Genomic DNA, 9,091 nt, shown 5'->3' on the forward strand with positions numbered 1-9,091 from the left:
GTGCAACCACCCATTGTTGTGCGCCACAATCAATTTCAGGGCATTTTCATCACCCCCAAAGGAAACCTGCACTCAGGAGTCATTGCCCATTTCCTTTATCTTATTGCAGGTTGAGTACCCCTACTCTGAAAATCTGAAATCTGAAATGCTCCAAAAGCTGGAACTTTCTGAGTGCTGACATGATGCCACAAGCAGAAAACTTCACGTCCGACCTTACATAACAGTTCTCAGTCAAAATGTAGGCACAGAACACAGAGTTTATTCAACATTCCCGAAGGAAAAAAGACCTTCCCAGCCCCTTCAGCAGTGTTGTATTTTTTCTGCACACGCCCAGATTCCCTTCACACAGGCCCACCCACTTAGAGTAATAACAGGGCCAGATGTGCCCATGGCCTGTCCCCGCAATGCCCTGCGGAAGGCCAAAACTATGCATTTCTCACTGTATTTTTTTGCTCATTCTCTGCTCTGTGGTGTAAATATATCATTGAAAATGTCCAAAAGGCCTGCAGATAGCTGTATGGGTAGCAGTGATAAGAAAAAGAGGAAGCCGTCATGTTTATCTATAGCACAGAGCGTCACGCTGCTGGAGAAACTGGACAGCAGTGTAAGTGTGCAGCGTCTTGCTGGGAGGATGGTGTTGGAACGGCCAACAGATGCGACATGAAGAAACAAGCATAAACTGTTGGAGTCCTGTGCTGAGAGTGATGACAGAAGCTAATGAAAAATAGAAAAACACTGCATAAAGCTAAAACCGAAGACCTCAGTCATGTGTGAAAAGAGTGGCTCATCATCAGGGCAGTGGACACGTGCCACTTAGTGGAATGCTGACCATGACACAAGCACAGGTCTATTACGATGGATGGCAAATTGGAGAGAATTATGACTATTCAACAGGCTTGTGGCAGAAATTTAAGTAAAGACACAGCATTACATTTTTAAACAATTGTGGCGACAAAGCGTCTGTTGGTTATAAAGCAGAAGAGAAATTTATTGATGAGTTTGCCAAGGTCATGGCTGATGAAATCTGATGCCAGAACAAGCCTTTTTTTTTTTTTTTTTTTGAGACGGAGTCTCACTCTGTCACCCAGGCTGGAGTGCGGTGGCGTGATCCCCGCTCACTGCAACCTCCACCTCCTAGGTTAAGCGATTCTCCTGCCTCAGCCTCCCAGTAGCTGGGATTACAGGTGCCCACCACCATGCCTGGCTAACATTTTTGTATTTTTAGTAGAGACAGGGTTTCACCATGTTGTCCAGGCTGGTTTCAAACTCCTGACCTCAAGTGATCCACCCGCCTTGGCCTCCCAAAGTGCTAGGATTACAGGTGTGAGCCACAGTGCATGGCCAGAACAAGTCTTTAATGCTGATGAAACATCACTGTTTTGGCATTATTGCCCCAGAAAGACACTGACTACAGCTGATGAGACAGCCCCTATAGGAATTAAGGATGCCAAGGAGAGGACTGCAACTGTGCTTAGATGTGCTAATGCGACAGGCGTGCATTAAGTGTACACTTGCTGTGAGAGGCAAAAGCTTGTTGTTTTCTGTAAGTGAATTTCTTTTTGTTTTTTTGAGACAGAGTCTCACTCTATCACCCAGGCTGGAGTGCAGTGGCACAATCTCAGCTCACAGCAACGTTGGTCTCCCAGGTTCAACCCATTCTCCTGCCTCAGTCACCCAAGTAGCTGGAATTATGGCATGTGCCACCACACCTGGCTAACTTTTGTATTTTTAGTAGAGACGGGGTTTCACCATGTTGGCCGGGCTGGTCTTGAACTCCTGACCTCAAGTCATCTGTCTGCCTCAGCCTCCCAAAGTGCTGGGATTAAAGGAGTGAGCCACCATGCCTGGCTTCTATAAGTGAATTTCTTACCAGTCCATTATTATACTGACAAAAAAAAATTGATCACCAGGGAGTCTTGTGTGTGTTTGTGTGTGTGTGTGTGTGTGTGTGTGTGCTTTCTGAGTGTTCTGCTCTGTCACGCAGGTTGGAGTGCTGTGGCATGATCACAGTTCACTGCAGCCTCAAACTCCTGGGCTCAAGCCATCCTCCCACCTCAGTTTCCCGAGTAGCTGGGACTACAGGCATGCACAGGCATGCACAGGCATGTGCCACCACCCTCAGCTAATTTTTGTATTTTTTTGTAGAGACAGGGTTTTGCCATGTTGCCCAAGCTGGTCTTGAACTCTTGGTCTCAAGCAATCCACCCTCCTTGACCTTCCAAAGTGTTGGCATTACAGGTAAGAGCCACTGCGCCTGGCCCAGGGACATCTTTCATGCTTGTTTCATAAAGCTTTTGTATCAGAGGCTCACACCCACTGCAGGGAAGTTGGACTGGACGACCACTGCAAGATTTTATTATTCCTTGACAACTGTTCTGCTCCTCATCTTCCAGCTGAAATTCTCATCAAAAATGTTTATGCCATGTACTTTCCCCCAAATGTGACTTCATTAATTCAGCCATGTGACCAGCATATCCTTAGATCAGGAAAGAATAAATATAAAAACACTTTCCTGAACAGCATGCTGGCAGCAGTGAACAGAGGTGTGGGTGTGTTTCGAAAGGAATTTAGCTGAAGGATGGCTTATAGTTGTTACCAATGCTTGGAACACAATGACACAAAGACACAGCTGTGCATGCCTGGCACAATCTCTGGCCTGCAACTGTGTTCAGTGATGATGATGAACAGGTGGTGACTTGGAAGGATTTCTTAAGTGAAAAAAAAGATGTCTAAGCTCTTTACATATGCAAAATATATACCTTCAGAGTTTGTAAATAAGCTGGAAGAAGTGTCTATCAAAGAAGTTTTTAATATTCAGGAGGCTACAGTTGTTCATTCATTGACCAATGGTGGAATAGCTGAAGTGGTTCTGATTCAAGGTGGTTGTTATAATAGTGACAATCAAGACAACTTTAATACTGCAGAAGTGCCCATAAGCAACACAATGAGGCTGGGTGCGGTGGCTCACACCCCTAATCCCAGAACTTTGGGAGGAGAGGGAGGGAGGATGGCTTGAGGGTTGGAGGTCGAGACCAGCTTGGGTAACATAGTGAGAACTTGTCTGTACAAAAAATTAAGAAGTTAGCAGGGTCTGGTGGTGAGTGCCTGCAGGCTTACAGCCATATGAGGCAGGAAGATCGCCTGAGTCCGGGCACTCACGGCTACAACATCGTAGGTAGAGAATGAAAGTCTGGAGATGTTTGTTGCTGCTGTTGGCTCACGCTGGTACAGGTATTACAGGGATGCTACTTAGTTGCTTAGTTACCCTGAACACATTGTTTTTTCACTATATTAAGGGCACATCATATTTTTTGCTGTTAAGTACTTACGTGTGAATGAGCGGAAGAAAATGATTGCTTATCAGTAGCAAGTAAATTCAGAGCCATGAATGATGGTGATGCCAGATAGCCACAGATTGTCCACATGGGTGCTGAGATAGCGACACCTTTGCTTCCTGAGGCTTTGCTGTACACAAACTTTGTTTCATGCACAAAATTATTCAAAATATTACATAAATTTACCTCCAGGCTATGTGTATAAGGTATATAAGAAACATATGTGAATTTCGTGTTTAGGCTTGGGTTTCATCCCCAAGACATTTCATTATGTATATGAAAATATTCCAAAATTCAAGCCCCCTTCCCCATCAAATCTGAAATATTTCTGGTCATAAACATTTTGGGTAAGGGATAGTTAACCCATATTTAAAGTTACATAACAGGAGGGGTGCAGTGGCTCATGCCTGTAATCCTAGCACTTTGGGAGGCCAAGGCAGGAGGATCCCTTGAGCCCAGGAGTTTGAGACCAGCTTGGGCAACATAGTGAGGCCTCATAGCTACAAAACATTTTTTAAAATTTGCCAAGCTTGGTGGCTTGGGCCTGTAGTCTCAGCTACTCAGGAAGCTGAGGCGGGAGGATGACTTGAGCCCAGGAGGTTGAAGTTGCAGTGAGCCGTGATCATGCCACTGCACTCCAGTCTGGGCAACAAAGCGAGACCCTGTCTCCAAAAAAGTAAAAAGTAAAATAAAGTTTGCCTGGGTGTGGTGGCTCACGCCTGTAATCCCAGCACTTTGGGAGGCTGAGGTGGGTGGATCACAAGGTCAGGAGTTCAAGACCAGCCTGGCCAAGATGGTGAAACCCCGTCTCTACTAAAAATACAAAAATTAGCCGGGTGTGGTAGCGGCCACCTGTAATCCCAGCTACTTGGGAGGCTGAGGCAAAGAACTGCTTGAACCCGGGAGGAGGAGATTGCAGTGAGCCGAGATCGTGCCACTGCACTCCAGTCTGGGCGACAGCGAGAGACTCTGTCTCAATAAATAAATAAATTAATTAATTAATTTAATTAAACAAAATACTATGACAAAGCCTGATATTTGTAGTGTTTTCTAATTAACAGAGTACTTCCTATGAGCTCATTCTATATGGTGGACATTTTAATGCACCTGTCGTTAGGGTTCAACTTCAGTGTATGGAGTGAGACCTTTAATCAATAAAAAGTTTAATCTGAAAGGAAGGGGAAGGGTGGTAGAGGTGCCTGGGGGGCAAAAAGTTGCTGTCTATAGAGCGCTGTCCTAAAGGCACACATGAAGCCATGTGTGTCATTCTGTCTAGATGTGCTGGACTGCACCCTAACCCATGACATGTTGACTGTGCAAGGAGCCAATTAGCTGGGGGGATGCAGAATGTAGACCAATATTGCATAAAGCAAATGGCTTTTGAAGTAATAATGAAAACAATAATAGATGATTTGAATTCGATCCTGATTCTGCTACTTACACAGCTCTGTGACATTGAGCAAGTTAACCTCCCAGTCTTGAGTTTCTTTATCTTAAAATAGTGTTCATGATATCTTCCTTATAAGGTTGTTCTGAGGATTAGAGAAATGTACATGAAGCAACTGATATAGTGGCTGGTGCTGAAAAATAGGAAAACATTTTATTTAATAACAGATTTGTTTTTCAGACAAAGTCTTGCTCTATCACCCTGGCTGGAGTGCAGTGGCATGATCTCGGCTTACTGCAACCTCAGCCTCCCAGGCTCAAGCGATTCTCCTGCCTCAGCCTCCCGAGTAGCTGAGACTACAGGTGCACGCCACCGCACTCAGCTAATTTTTGTGTTTTTAGTAGAGACGGTTTTACCATATTGTCCAGGCTGGTCTCGAACTCCTCACCTTGTGATCCACCTGCCTTGGCCTCCCAAAGTGCTAGAATTACAGGCATGAGACACTGTGCCTGGCCAATAATAGATTTTTAAAAATACATTTAAAAACCGGTGGAGATATTATATAATTACTGAAAAATGATAATTCACTGCTATCCAGGTTGCAGTGAAACAGATACACTCATGCTGCTAGTGGTGTAGTCCGACGGACTAGAAATGAAAGCAGAAGGTCGATATGATGCAAGAGCCACAAAGACACGTTTCCTTTAACTTCGGTGTCTGCTCCTGGAACTTTAAATTAAGGAAATAACCTAAAACAAGCCAAAAACTTATTATGTAAAAAGGTATCCATCACAGTGTAGTCGCCAATACTAACACACTGGGAATGACTGAATGAAGACCCAAAGGAATGGCTGGGAATGTAGGGTTATATCAGCAAGGCAAAGTATTTAGCAGACATTACGAGTACTATGAAAACTGTGTGGATGCAGAGGCACCCGCATTTGCAGACATCCTGAGGTGGGAGAAAGCCTGGTACAGCGTGAAGACAGAAAAGAAAGGAAAGTGGCGGAAATGCAGTTGAAAGGGCATGCGGTTATGGCAGCGCGGGGGGTGGTGGGGGGCAAGCCTTATAGACCTCCTTCAGGATCATGGGTTTCATCCTGTTTGCAATGGGAAGCCACTGGAGAATTCTGAGCAGAAGGTGACATAACCAGAATGGTGGGTTTTAAATGATCCTTCCTTATAATGTGGAAAACTATTCTTTTAAATGCAAGTATGCAGACAAGGCATTATGCAAAAATGTACCAGGGTGATTGCACAGACAGTAGGGTTTTTTCTCCCCTGTCAAAAATTCCCCAATCCTGTTTCTGACGCCTCGTGTGAAAGCTGCATGTGCAGTCTTACTGTTATTTCGCGAGCCTGAGGCTTGGGCAAAAAAAGAAAGAAAAAATCTCCAATTCTGTTGACACAACACTCCCTGCTTCAAAATAGAGAAAATAGTTCTACGGAGAGTGGCTGTTTTTTTCTGTGAAACACTGTGTCCCACAAATGTAGGAGGCATTATGCACAGAGTGGGGAGCTTGGAAAGGAGGCTGTTATCTTACGAAATGGGCCAGGGCATGGGGTAGGAGGTGAAACTGTTATCAGAGGTTCCTTTTCCACCGGGTGATAAACCATCAAAAATAGCTTCCTGTTGATGTTACAGATGTTATAACTTCACTTGTCACTGTTTGATCTCCCCTAGCATCCTACCCTCAGGGCAGAAGTCTGTCAGCTCAAAGCAGAGAGCAGGGGGCCACATGTCCCAGGGCTTGGCAGATGGAGCCCTGAACCCAGACCTGAGTAGGAAGCACCAGCATGAGCTATTCCCAGTGGCCCCTGAGCAGGAGCAGGCAAAGTGCCTACTTTTTGAAATACGGTCTAACTCTGTCACCCAGGCTGGAGTGCAGTGGCATGATCATGGCCCACTGCAATCTCTGCCTCTCAGGCTCAAACGATTTTTTCATCTCAGCCTCCCAAGTAGCTGGGACTACAGGCACATGCCACCACGTCTTGCTAACTTTTTTGTATATATACACACACGTATACACAGCGTAGTGAAACTTCGTCTCTCTGTATATGTTGCCCAGGCTGTTCTCAAACTCCTGGGCTCAAGCCATCTGTCTGCCTCGGCCTTCCAAAGGGCTAGAACTACAGGCTGAAGAGTCTTTTTGAGCAAATCATCTTATCGTCGGCAAGTGTTTGCATGTAGCAGGGAGTGGATGCAATGCACACCGTGTACATGTAACACAGCACCTCAATTCACTCATTTATTCACGTCACGAACATGTATTGAACACCTACTAGGTACAGGCACAAACCCAGCTGGTAGGGATACGGAGAATAAGACACAGACTTCAATAATTCTCACTTTGCTATTTAAAGCAGAGTTGTGGATGACATGTCATACACAAAACTGTGAGATTTTAAAGCAGAAAGGATGCTGGAAATTATCTAATCAAAATTTCTTATGATCAGATATAAGAAAAACGTAGTCCAGAGAGGATAAATGCCCCAGATCCTTAGGCCATTGAAGTTCAAGTCAAGTGGATTTTCTACTAACCTCTGATGTGTCTTATAAAGATGAAAGCATATTGCTGCAATGCAGTCCTAGCAAGAGTGTGCACAGAAGTGCTGCTTAAATAAAGGAATCATTATCTCTGACACATGATAAAAATGCCCCATCATTGTCCCTAATCAAATGAGGATCTCTAAAATGACACTGAGATATGTCGTGTTCAAAGATCTTTAACAACCCTATGATCTTGTGAATCTTGGAGTAGCATCATGGAAGGTTCTGGTCCGAGAGTGGTCTACACAGAAGGCTGGAGTCGTATGAATGTTACGTGACATTGGGTGCTGCTATATCTACACTGGGTTCCTGTGAATGAGTAATAGAAATAGCAAGCCAAGCATCTTGGCATGATCCCCACAGTTTGCTACAGCTACAATTGATTACCTAGCGTCCTTGGCTGAGTTAGGAGCAGAGCAAAGTGCGTATTGACACTGGCGGGGCAAACCTGGAGTGGGTGTGAGGTAGGAGACCCAGGCATCTAGGATCACCTCCCCCTTGACTTCCACACTGCATTTCAACATAAGAAAAGGCTGGCTGACTGGCATCTCCTGAATCACCTTCCTATAGATAGCAGGCGTGGTATGAGGGAATCTCTCCAGAAGATACTGTTTTTACTTAAACAAAATCAAACCCCCACCCCATTCCTCCTCCATTGACCAAGACCCTTTCACATGTAATTTCTAAAACTGTAAACCCAAGATCCTTTCACGTGTAATATCTAGAGTGTAAGCCTATATAAAGGCAGAGCTTCTCTTTGTTAAGTGAGCTTGGCAGTTAGACAAAGCATGTCGCCTGGCTCCCGGGCTGTAATAAAACACCTCTTCCTTCCCAGTTCGGTGTCAGAGAGGTCTGTTTCTCGCGGCCGATCCTGCTTCAGGTGGAGAGCCCAGTTAGGAAATCACTCCACATTGCTACCAGTGTCCTGCCTTCCTCAAATCCTGAGTGATTAAGGGGCTTCAGGTTTTTAACGTGACCTGTGCAGAGGAAAGAAAACTTCAGCTAAAGGCGTAATTCCGGAGTGAGCTGTGATACGCGCAGGGATCATAAAACACCGAAACAGACTCAGCCGGAGAGGTGGCTTTCTGACTTGCATTTAGGGAATAAAAATGTGAATAGCTACCATCTCTTGTTTACTAAACATTCTGTTAAGTGCTTTGCCTGCTTATTTACGTTATTTAACCTTAAACAACCTTAATGAGATCTAAAAAACATCAGATATTTATTATTGTCAATTTTACAGGTGAAAAAACTGACAATCAGAAAGGTTAAGTAACTTTTCCCAAGTCACCCAGCTACCAAGCGGTGGCGCCAGGATTGAAACCTGACTGTGTCTAACTCAGAAGCTGTTACTCAAATTTCTGGTTCGGCAGGCAAGTTGAGTAACGGTCCACAGCGACGGAGTGACACCGCAGAGGCTACGAATCTGTTTTCTTTGTCTGTTTTATGTCTGGGTCATTTTACCCTTCTCTCACTCTTTCCTCTCAAGTTTCTATTTTGGGGTTTTAGACCCCCCCGCCCCCACAAAGAGCCTGAAATCAACCTTCCTTCCCTTCCTGGTGTTATCGTACCAACTGTAACAGCCATTTTTGGTTGGCCTCGTTTGATGCTTAATGACAAAGAAGTTGTCCTCAAAAATTTATTCTTACCCATTGCCCTGTGTCACCTACTCAATCTTTGGCCACATCGCATACAGACTCAGAGATGAGCTAGGTTGGAAGGGATCTTTGCTGATATCTAGAGACCTACTTCTTCATTTTATAGAGGAAGAACATGAGTCCCTTTAGGAGAAAGCAAATTGTCTGAGCTCGTGTGGCT

At 44.7% G+C, this 9,091-nt stretch overlaps 1 protein-coding gene and 1 non-coding gene across 2 annotated transcripts in view; both read left to right on the forward strand.

Moving 5' to 3' along the window:
* Positions 1-9,091, forward strand: part of LOC105721918 (small ribosomal subunit protein eS27-like) — a 39,261-nt gene that overhangs the window by 15,104 nt on the left and 15,066 nt on the right. The window lies entirely within an intron of this gene.
* LOC135268252 (small nucleolar RNA SNORD60) lies at positions 6,005-6,090 on the forward strand. Its single transcript, XR_010336524.1, has one exon. It is a non-coding gene; the product is annotated as a small nucleolar RNA SNORD60 (small nucleolar RNA).

Source organism: Aotus nancymaae, unplaced genomic scaffold (genome assembly GCF_030222135.1).
Source record: "Aotus nancymaae isolate 86718 unplaced genomic scaffold, 86718_ANA_hifiasm-v0.15.2.pri h1tg000039l, whole genome shotgun sequence".
NCBI lineage: Eukaryota > Metazoa > Chordata > Mammalia > Primates > Aotidae > Aotus > Aotus nancymaae.